At 39.8% G+C, this 9,190-nt stretch overlaps 1 pseudogene across 1 annotated transcript; it reads right to left on the reverse strand.

Moving 5' to 3' along the window:
- Nucleotides 1–445: 445 nt before the first annotated feature.
- On the reverse strand, nucleotides 446–8,960 carry LOC308262332 (E3 ubiquitin-protein ligase Mdm2-like; annotated as a pseudogene). The gene is made up of 2 exons: nucleotides 8,874–8,960; nucleotides 446–1,731 (listed from the first exon to the last, which is right to left on the reverse strand). The product of its transcript is annotated as an E3 ubiquitin-protein ligase Mdm2-like (transcript).
- Between the last annotated feature and the right edge of the window lie 230 nt (nucleotides 8,961–9,190).

Here is a 9,190-nt window from a genome sequence, read left to right on the forward strand (position 1 = left end):
TTGTCTCGAGGGTAAATAATAGCTATTCTCAACTGAAAACTTCATTACTATCTTTCCCTTACTATATATGGGAGAAGCTGGAAAATAAGGAGTACATTTTTACTTACATAGCACCAAATATAACTACCAACTTCTGAAAGAACAGAGAAACTTGAATTGGAGAGTTTCAGAGTATCTAAAATTTAAATATTAACTCTTATACATGTTTTCCTTCTTATATGAAAGGTACTAATTTACATTTAAACATCTTACATTTTTATGAGAAAGTAGAAATTCCTAAAGTGAATATTCACCATTCTTCCTCCCCTCAAAGTAGGTAATTACACCACAAAGAATTTCACAGGGAGATACTTTCTTGCTTTGATAAATGTAAATAAAAATAAAAGCCATCTTGTCTAAATTTTTAGGGTTAGAAATATATAATTCTACTTTTATGGTAAGTCAGCTAGTTGAAATATGTCAACACAATCATTTGAATGGGTTGTCTGCATACTGGACAGGGCCTGTTTCTTTTCTTTAGCTTCTTTGCACCTGTGAAACATGACATAAGATGTCCAGTTTTACCATGAGTGATACAACCATTTTTAGGTTGACCTTGGCAAATCACACAAGGTTCAATGGCATTAAGGGAAAAACCAGATTCCATGTTTTCTTCTTTGTCTTCTGTTTCTTCCCTCTTAATCTCATCAACATCTACTTGGCTACTATAAATAAGGCTACTAGAAGTTGATGGCTGAGAATAGTCTTCACTCTCTTGTGACTGAGAGCTGAGAGGCTGTGTGACTGTATTGTCATCGTTTTCTTCGACACATAACTCTCTGGAATCATTCACTGTGCTTTTGTTTTGTTTTGTTTTGTTTTTTTACCATCAGGCACATCCAAACCTTCTTCTGCCTGTGTTGGGTTTTCTAGTTTTACTTTCCCAAGGATTTCCCCTTTATCTTTCCCTTTATCTTCAGGAAGCCAATACTCACAAAGGGCCCAACACCTGTTGCAATGTCTTGGAAGGGGAGGATTCATTTTTTGCATGAAGTACATTTCCAATAGTCAGCTAAGGAAATTTCAGGATCTTCTTCAAATGAATCTGTGTCACTTTGTCCTGCCTAATACACAGTAACTTGATATACCTCGTCATCTTCATCTGAGAGTTCTTGTCCTTCAGTAAGGCTGTAGTCTTCTGAATCAAGAGTCCAACTTCAAATTCTACACTAAACTGATCTGAAACTGAGTCCTGATGCAACCAATCAGCTGAATGTTCACTCATACCATCATCAAGATCCAGATGTGGTGGTGTCCCCAGAGACTCACTGCCTCTGCTCCTTTCACAGATCTCCCTATCACACACAAAGCCAGGCTTTCATCAAAGGAAAGAGAAATACTATCCGATTTGTGGCGCTTTCTTTGTCGTTCACCAGATAATTCATCTGAATTTTCTTCTGTTTCACTAGTTCCTCTCCTCCTGGATGAGGTAGGTCGTCTAGAAACCAAATTGGAAGATGAAGGCGTCTCTTCCTGTAGCTCTTGCACGGGATCCTTCTGATCACTCCCACCTTCAAGTTGGCGCCTGTTTTCACTCACAGATGTACTGGAATCTGATGACTCTTGTTGATTGACTACTACCAAGTTTCTGTAGATCATTGTATATATTTTCCTATGTTCTTTCACAAAAAAGTTCGGCACTCCAAACAAATCTCCTAGAAGTCCGGGGCCACGGACTTGCACCTTTTCTCTCTCTCACTGATCCAGGTTAGACCGAAGCCATTGATCCTGAAGTTATTGAAGTTTGACAGAGCACAGAAAGATACTTACACTATGAAAGAGGACTTCTTGGGCATCCCTGGATCCCAGGTTAAGAACTTCTGCACTAAAGATCCATGAGTACAATATATTGTACTGAAATTCTGGAATAGAGTTTATATTTTATATTGGCCAGTATATTATGACAAAATGATTATATATAATGAAAGGCAACAACATATAGTGCAAGTCCAAGTCCGTGGTGCCAGATGTCGACCTTGGTCGCCAGTGTCTACAGCTGCTCCTCGCCTTCCGGGGCTTTCCGCACAGGATGGGCCGGGGGTTCCTTCAGGGTGCCCCAGTTTCCTTCACCAGGCATACAGAAAGCCCAACGCCCCAGGCCTCAGCGACCACTCCACTCACGAGACCTCTGAAAAAAATTACTGAGGTTTTCCCTCAAAGTCCATGAATTAAAATGTCTAGTAAAATGGTCCTTGGAACCCAGATTTCCTCTGTCTGGGAAAATCCATTTGTCTGAATGAGCTTTCAGTTCTCCATCTACTTTGTTTTTCTGGTTTCAAATAAGATTCATTAAAATTAAAATACTCTAAGAAGTTGCATGATTTTGCCCTTTCAGTTCTCAGAAGAGATGTGTTTCTATAAATATGTAAACTTATCAAAAGAAATAAAAGAACTTTATGTGCATCCAAGGCCTATTGGCTCTTAGGGACATGAACTTAGTAAATACAACCACTCTGGGAAAATAAAAAAAAAGGTTCCCTGGTGCCTGGATGGCTCCCCAGTGTTCTGCAAAGGGATTTCTCCAGGGGGCCATTTTCACCAGGGACAAGGGATAAATCACTCATACTTAACGGAGTATTAATTTCTTCACAGTGAACAGTTTGCTCCCTGTTTATTGGTGAGATGAGAACAGAGAAGTGCAAGCCCTGGCACATCTGGTGTAAACAAGAACCTGCTTTTGGGACTTTGGACCTAACTCACCTTATAAAAACAGTGGAATAAGGTGACTCCCCTAAACACCACTCTGGACTGTGTCTACTGCTCTTCCAGGTCTCCCTCTCAGCTGTGTCTCTCCGTGTGCGTTGCCTTGATTCTTACAGGCTCTGCTGATGTTGTCTGCTGGCTAGTGCATCCATCGCCTCCCACTCCCCAGATGAGCAAACACACACACACACCCTGAACACCCAGAAAATGACTCTCTTCTCTCTTATAACTGTCCCTCATTAGCTTTCCAAAAAGACCATAAACAAAACCAACAGTGACAGATGCAGAGCAACTTGTCTAAAAGTAAAAACAAAGAAAGCTGAGATAAGTATTCAGCTCTGTTGCTTTACTAGGATCAAACATACAAAGAGATCACTAAGGTCTTCTGCATCTCAGGATCTTCATCTGGTAGCTGTGAAGAATATATAGCAAAGAGTCTCCAAGGGGCTCTCATCTCAAATAAGATCTTGATTCTGACTAAGGTATTACGGGCTACTTAGAACTGGTCCTGTGCCCTGCTCCTAACCCTGGGGGATTTTTATTTAACAATAGCCTTAATACTTTGCTGTATTTTCCCTATGTAATAAAGCTTATCTATAAAAATATAAAGTAACTTAGGAGGCTTAGTGTTTTAGCCATCATTTTTACTGCTATAATCCAAAACACCTAACCAAAATACAATTTAGAGGTAAGAAAATTCATTTGTTCCCAGTTCTGGAGATTTTATTAGTTCAGTTCATGTTAGGCCAAGTGAAGTCTATGGAGCTGAGGGCATGGTGGAAGGCAGAGAGAATGAATGTAGGTGCTCTGCTCTTACATCAAGGAGGCCACAAGAGAGAGAGGGAGGGAGAGAGAGAGAGAGAGAGAGAGAGAGAGAGAGAGAGAGAGAGAGAGAGAGAGAGAGAGAGGAGAGAGAGAGAGAGAGAGAGGAGACTGTATATAATTTGCAAGGCCACACTCCTAGAGACTGTTGGGGTCTGCTCAACCACCTGATGGCATGTAGCGCCAAGTGTGTTGGCATCTGCATAACTGCCTAACAGAACTTCTGATCAATGAGCTACATGTAGCAAGCGCGGGTCTGCACAACCACCAGAACTTCTGATGAATGAACCTGCAACAAATAGCCCTGAGCAGATACAGAGGGTGTAACTACTCTCCTTGCCCCCGCTAGCACAATTTGGTAATGTTGAGCCTTATTGGCTCAAGTAATGCTTCCATGCTTGTAAACCCCTTGTGCATTGAATAATGATTGGCTGTAAGAGTGACCTTTAGTTTGATAGGTTAGAATAGTTTCCTGTTGGAAATCCCCCTTGCGGGTTTTTTGCTTTAAATTGGATTGCCTGAAGAAAAATAAATGAGATCCTGCTTGACATGTCTCCCAGCTCTGTGTGCTATTGTTTGGGGCTGTCGGTACTCATCTTCTGTCCAGCCCCACCACTGTCAGGCTGGCCCCGACAAGAGACCTCTACCCAGCAACCAAACTTCATCTCAAACATGACTGCTTTATCTCTGTGAGGTCTAGGTGAAACATTCTAAATCCAAACCATATACTGAGAAAAGAAGATCGCAAGTTTAAGAACAACTCAACAACTTTAAAAGGCCTTCAGCAACTTATAGAGCCCTTGTTTCAAAATAAAAATGAAAAAGGACTCTGGGCATAGCTTGAAGGTAGAATGCCCCTGGATTCTATCTCCAGTACGTCAAAAGTGAATGAATGAATGAGGCTTTAAAATACCTCAAAAATTATACAAGTCTCTAGATATGTTTTTTTTCCCAAGCATAGCATCTTCCTCTGAACAAATAAAGGATAAGTCTGGAACCTCTGTAGTAATTACTGAATTAACTCTGAAATTTATTTTTAATCAGCATGTATCTTATTCAATGATAGATATTTTAGAAAGTTTTTTAAGCCCTTGGAGAGAATTTGAAAAGAAAATTTGAATAATTTTTATGGAAATTTTGTCAAGATGCAATATTACCTTATTTTTTAAAACAAATTATTTGCTAAGCATGGTGGCATGATATTCACTTCAAGGGCAAGTCTCCAATGACCTAAGTTCTTTCCACTAAGCTCCTGTTCCTAAAGGTCTCACCACCACCCACATCTGGGGCCCAAGCCTTTAACACATGGCCTTGGGGGGGGGGGTCATTCAATATCCAAACTATAAACTGGGCTTAGGATCCCATGCCTGTAATACCAGTTTGTGGAAGACTGAGACAGAAAAATGACAGGTTTCGAGCCAGCCTCAGCAACTTAGCAAGACCCTGTCTCAAAATAAAAAGCCAAAGCCCCAGGGATAGAGTGCCCCTGGGTTTAATTACCAGTACCCCCCATCCTCCCAAACACAATTATGCAGATAGGAAGCATTTAAGAATTCATTAGAACCCTTGAATATATTACAGATTTATAGTAAAGAAAATTTAACTGGGTACATTCACCTAACAAAATATGGATTCAAAGGCCTATTTTCTTTGTCATTTATAAAACAGAAATTATTGCTATTGTTATGTGAACTCACTATATATTCTATGAACTAATCAAATTCCATTCATAACTTTTGAGTAAGTCACACTTTTGGAATTTGATGCAAAAGCATTCACTGAAAAAGACAGATACTCAATGCAATCTGAATAATAATGAATATTTAAATTAACAAGGAATTGTTCACATTTTCTGCTTGATGGGCTCATATGTCATTTATTGTATGCATTTATCCCACATCCATGGTGAGTTTCTTAGGGGAGGAACTGAATTCTGTTTTATTCATGTCCTTCCAGGACAGAAATGGCAAAGGATTCTGATAGACAATGCATCTGGGAGATCCTTATGAACTGCAGAATGACTACCCTGCCTAACCCATCAGGTTCAAGGGTACGCCCATGAGGGCACAATGGATGTCTAATTAGAGGCCACAGAAGTCACAAGGCAGAGATGAAAGCATACTTGTGCCTATTCCCAAATGTCACGTGGACAAATATAAGAGGATCCCATGCCTGTAATTCCAGTTTGTGGAAGACTGAGACAGAAGAATGGCAGGTTTCAAGCCAATCTCTAGAGAATGGCAGGACAGGAAAGAGAAAACTCCCCGGGTCACTTATATGAGGAGCTCTGATGAGGGCTCATAGAGAAAGAGAATGGGGACCAGAATGAGCTATTTTCAGGAACTCTTTACCCTAGAAACAGAGGTCCTTAGAGTTACCAGAGAGAACAGAGCCCTAAATTCAAAACAAAGATCAAGCCTGAAAAGGTATATTAATAAGATTCCCAAAAGTACCAACTCCCTTTATACAGATCTATCCCCTCAAATATTTTTCATGGATCCCCTTCTGAATTTCTCACATCTGCCATGAACCTGCTTGTCAACAGCACAATTGCCACATCTCCTGCTTTGCAAAGTCTTACAGCACAACATCCACTATATCTTAGTGTAAATCCATTAGTTGAACACATGCTATCTATTTTCCTTCTCTATTTCTGGTTCCTGATGAAAATCTCCACTCCTCTCAGCTCTGCCAACAGAGTAACATATCTGTTCTTGTCTGCTGCACCAGATCCTCACCACACAGGCCCAAAATTTTGTAGGCCAAGATGTGGAACCTCCTCTAGAGGTTCTATAACTTTCAAAATAATGCTCAAACTTGTCCCTCTAACAGTTTTTGCTTATTTGAAAATACTCTTGCTGGGCATGGTGGCGCATGCTTGTAATCCCAGCGCTTGGGAGGCCAGGATTACAGGAGAATCATGCAGGTTCGAAGCCAGCCACACACCCTGGCTTAAGAGACCCTGTTTCCAAATAAAATAGTATAAAAAATAGATCTGGGAATGTAGCCCGGAGGTAGAAGGGTTTCTAGGAACCCCAGTACCACCAAAAAAAGAAAATATTCTTTTTTCAAAAGCCTCCTGGAGGATTCCAGTGTGGCAATGTACCACCCTACATTTGCAAGGAGGAGAAGCGAAATGGCTCCATGAGGTTGTCAATAGTCCTATGCCCTCCACAGTGTCTGGATGGAACTGGAAGGGCCAGCCATAGTAGCCTCCTCTTTCTGTATATAACTGACATCTTCTTCTGGTCCAATAACTTCTAGGATCTCTCTCTCTCTCTATCTCTCTCTCTCTCTCTCTCTCTCTCTCTCTCTCTCATCTCTCTCTCACACACACACTCACACTTACACACTCACACACAGACATATACATAAATAATATATATATACGTATATATGTGCAAAGTTTTGTTGCTGTTATCCTAAGACAAAGGCCTGTATCTTGGGGTCCAAATAAAACTGGTCCTGGCCACTCACCTCAAAGACCAAACAGGAAAAGTTAATGATGAAAAGCAGGAAAGGACCTTTAATCAACATGGCCATACTGGGAAGTCTAGATGAGATCTAGTACCTCATCTCTGTCTTAGAGTTGCTGACGGGGACTTTAGGTTTTAAAAGAGAAAGAATTTGGGCAGAAGGCAAGAGGTATCTTTTTCAAATTGTGATCTGGTTTATCACTGTCTCAGTTCTGGTTCTGTGAGGTGGCTCCAGAGTCATACTTATCAATTGAGGAAGCAATTTCTGCTTGTTGCTTATGCTGTCTGTCTCTCAGACCTGTGATGCTAGAAATAGACGATGACTGGACATTCCTATGCACAGCTCTAGGAATGTGAAATAAAATGCTGCAAATCTTGCTTTGGTCTTCAAGTGGGCCAAGATAGGTTAGGTAAATTTAGAAACAAATAAACCAGGTATTACCAGCCTCTAGATGAATACTCCTTAAGGGATAAACATGCTTATATGCAGAGCTGACTGGGACCTGACTCAAAGTTTAAGGTAATAAAGGAAACAGATACAAAATGAAGGTGAACATGCCAAGCTTCATCCTGCTTTCAGTTGACTCTAGGACATCTGAAAGCCTAGGTAAAGAGACACTGCTATTATCAAAGGCAGCTTCTCTAAGTTCCTGTTCCAATTTCATGAAGAGTCTGCAATCCCCTGCTATTTCTAAGGCTGCAAACGCAAACAAACAGCATCTGATCTAAGGCTCTGCCCTGCGATTTCACTGCAGGCAATGATAGCATTCACTTCCCAGAATTTGCTCAGAGTCAACCTGCACACACATCATCCATGAGAGTTGTGTATGGTGGGGGGATATTCAAGTTTAGTTGTGAAGTTTCTAGAAGAATTTGAAAACCAACAGGAAAAATCCCCCTTTAAAAAAATACTTCAACCTTAGCTTTCAGACAAATTTCAAAATTTTATCTATCAGACAAATTTGACATTTTTGTTGAAGGGATGAATCTGAGTTCATAAATGTCTTTCTTTTATCTCCAAATAACACTATACCTTTTAGAAAAGAGGACTGAAATTTAAGAGGCCAGAATTCCATTTTTAGTTCAGTCACTACATTCAGCTGTCATGGGCCAGGCACCTTGTTTATAAGTCTCAAACTCTTATCTAGTAATAAAAAAAAGAAGAGCATATATGCGAGACTACTTATATCTATGTTTAAATATTGATATCACCCCTAAAAATATTATCCCCATTTTAGAGATAAAACAAGCTAGCCACAGAGAGGTTAAATAACATACTTAAAATCACACAGCTAAGAACAGTGAACTGGGATTTGATCTCAGTATCCATCACCAGAGTCCATCCTACAAAGCATTAGTGAGATCTGACTGCTTTGTGTTCCAAACAAGATACAGAAATTTGCTAGGATATGAGAGATAAAGTAGTAATATATACTTTTTAAAAAGTGGTGATAAATCTGGTGATAATGAACAAAAACAAATAATCTAAGAGAAATAAGTACCTCTACTTCAATGCAAAGTGTATGACACAGCTGAATTTTATGGCCAGCTCTGGTGCTCCTCCCTACCTTGTCAGAATGTCAATTTATTGTACTTAACTTCAAAATTCCTCACTAACTACAGGATACTTGAAACACTAGCCAATATTGTCACAAATTTCTAGTGTTAATGACATGACACAGAGTTTTGCCTTTTTGTCTCCTCTTTCTATGATGGCACAAAATAAACTATCTTTACAATATGTTGGTGGACAAATAAAGGAACAATAAAAAGGAAATTATTTCTGAAATGCAACATGGTCACAATTGTGCTATTTCACTGACTCCCTCTCACCTCAACTTCTTTCTCCTCCTCATTCTTCCCAATCCAATAATCTACCACCACTATCACCTCTAAAATTCCACAAATTTTCCTTAACATCTTATTCTTAGCAAATACTTTTATTTCTTAGGCCTGCTGAGGGAAATCTCACACTCTCCACTAACTGGAATATCAAACAAAGAAATTCTGATGCCAGATAGTTGAATAGTAACATTTGTTCTCCCTCATTACAATCTGATAATGATATACATAAGGGTGAAAAAAAGAGAGAGGGTATATAGAATAGACAAAGACCTAGCATGCCAGAGAATACCCAGATCTGATACAGT

The sequence above is a fragment of the Muscardinus avellanarius genome (genome assembly GCF_963383645.1).
Source record: "Muscardinus avellanarius genome assembly, chromosome: 4".
In the NCBI taxonomy this organism is placed as follows: Eukaryota; Metazoa; Chordata; class Mammalia; order Rodentia; family Gliridae; genus Muscardinus; species Muscardinus avellanarius.